The sequence below is a fragment of the Rattus rattus genome, chromosome 6, assembly GCF_011064425.1.
Source record: "Rattus rattus isolate New Zealand chromosome 6, Rrattus_CSIRO_v1, whole genome shotgun sequence".
Classification (NCBI taxonomy): Eukaryota; Metazoa; Chordata; class Mammalia; order Rodentia; family Muridae; genus Rattus; species Rattus rattus.
Genome location: NC_046159.1, coordinates 136,501,569 through 136,503,503, shown reverse-complemented (window position 1 = coordinate 136,503,503; position 1,935 = coordinate 136,501,569). Strand labels below are relative to the sequence as shown.

Genomic DNA, 1,935 nt, shown 5'->3' with positions numbered 1-1,935 from the left:
AAATATCTTGGGCCAGCAAAAGGCTCAGCGGATGAAGACACTTTGCTTCCAAGCCTGATGACTAAGTTTGTCCCTGGAACCTACTCAGCAGAAAGAGATCCAACTCATAAAGATCTCCTGAACGTCCACAGGTGCCTCTGCATTGTACATGCGTGTGAGCACACACACACACAAACACACACACACGGGGGGGGGGCTATAAATGCTCACAAAACACATATACAATAAAGGTAGTCTTATATATTTTTAAATACTTATTTAAAAAATTAATCTCTCCTGTTTGAAAAGTCCAAACTGGAACCAGCACTCTACTTGTAAGATTCCTTGGGACTCCGCCTGCACTGGCCTATCCACTTAATCTCTTCAGTTTAGCTTCATATCATCTCTGACTCCAGGACAGCAGAGCAATGCTTGAGGTGCTCACGTCATATCCAGCATGTGCCAACTCTCTGATGCAAGTTTTTAAAGCATTTATGTTCGAGTCTAATACCCTTGAAGTTTCAATTATTTGTGAAGTACTGATTTTCTCTTCTAGGAGGCAGTCTATTTTATCATTAAACTTTTTCTCTGACAAGAAGATCATATTCAGATAGCTTAGGACAAACTTCTGTACCTCCTCCTCAGTGCATCCGAGAGAGAGCAGCCTCTCTTTGATGTTTGTGTAGTTTCTTTTGGTACAGTCCTTGGAAAGGTCTAAGATTCTAGCTCCTGGACCACATACCAGAAGCAGCAGGTCCACTTTGTGTATGTTGAACGTTCTCTGTAAAAATTCAATGTTAATTTTCACACGTTTGGTACTCTGAATTAAGACGGAAGCATTTTTACAAATTACCTTCCAGACAAAAATTGTGGGAATGTTGTGACGTAAGGATATGCTGGTTTCCTGCAAATATTCAACCATTTGTTTATTCAAATTCAGACTGTTGGAGAACGTCCTGGGAGCACTGGTCAACAGTCGGCAGAGGCACTTATGAGTCAACCCAACAGAGCAGAGGAACTTTATGTTATTCTCTAAGTTTAGGTTGTTATTAGACGGAAAGAAGGATTCAGGAGAACACTACAAAATATTTACAATTTCAAGGTCTGATGCCATAATCTTTCTCCACAGATCCCACCGTTTTGAAAGACTTTCAGGAGTGCGTGTTATGGCTCGTGGATATCTTGATATGATGCTACCAATCACTTTGTCACTTGCTCTTTGAATAGAAGGAACATCTTCAGCTCCTGCTCATTTGTAAAACTCCAGGCTGTCCTCTGCCATGTCGAGATCAACTGGCATTGATGAGTAAGTCCCCATTTTCCAAAGACTCCCTGTCTTTACTGTCACATTCCACACTAAAGGACCTGAATGAAATCGACTTGAGGAAAACTTCTGCTCATTATTGGGGCACCCACTTCTTAAATCAAAGAGAAAGGTCTTTCTCACACTCTATGTCCAGGGTTGTTTCCCTTTGTGCTTTCTTTATTGCTTCTATTTCCATTTTTAATTCCTTCACCTGTTTGATTGTGTTTTCCTGGAATTCTTTCAGGGATTTTTGTGATTCCTCTCTGTAGGCTTCTAATTGTTTATTTATATTTTCCTCCGTTTCTCTAAGGGAGTTCTTTATGTCTTTCTTGAAGTCCTCAAGCATCATGATCAAATATGATTTTGAAATTAGATCTTGGTTTTCTGGTGTGTTTGGAGATTCAGTGTTTGCTTTGGTGGAAGAATTGGGCTCCGATGGTGCCATGTAGTCTTGGTTTCTCTTGCTTGGGTTCCTGCGCTTGCCTCGCGCCATCAGGTTTTCTCTGGTGTTACCTTGTTCTGCTATTTCTGACAGTGGGTAGACCGTCCCAGGAGTGCTGTAGACCTGTTGTCCTGTTTTCTTTCAGCCAGTTATGGGAACAGAGTGTTCTGCTTTCAGGCCTGTAGTTTTTCCTCTCTACAGGTCTTCA

General features: G+C 41.3%; 1 pseudogene; it reads right to left on the bottom strand.

Annotated features, from left to right (window-relative positions):
- Positions 1 to 231: 231 nt before the first annotated feature.
- LOC116904471 lies at positions 232 to 1,429 on the bottom strand (annotated as a pseudogene).
- Positions 1,430 to 1,935: the final 506 nt, after the last annotated feature.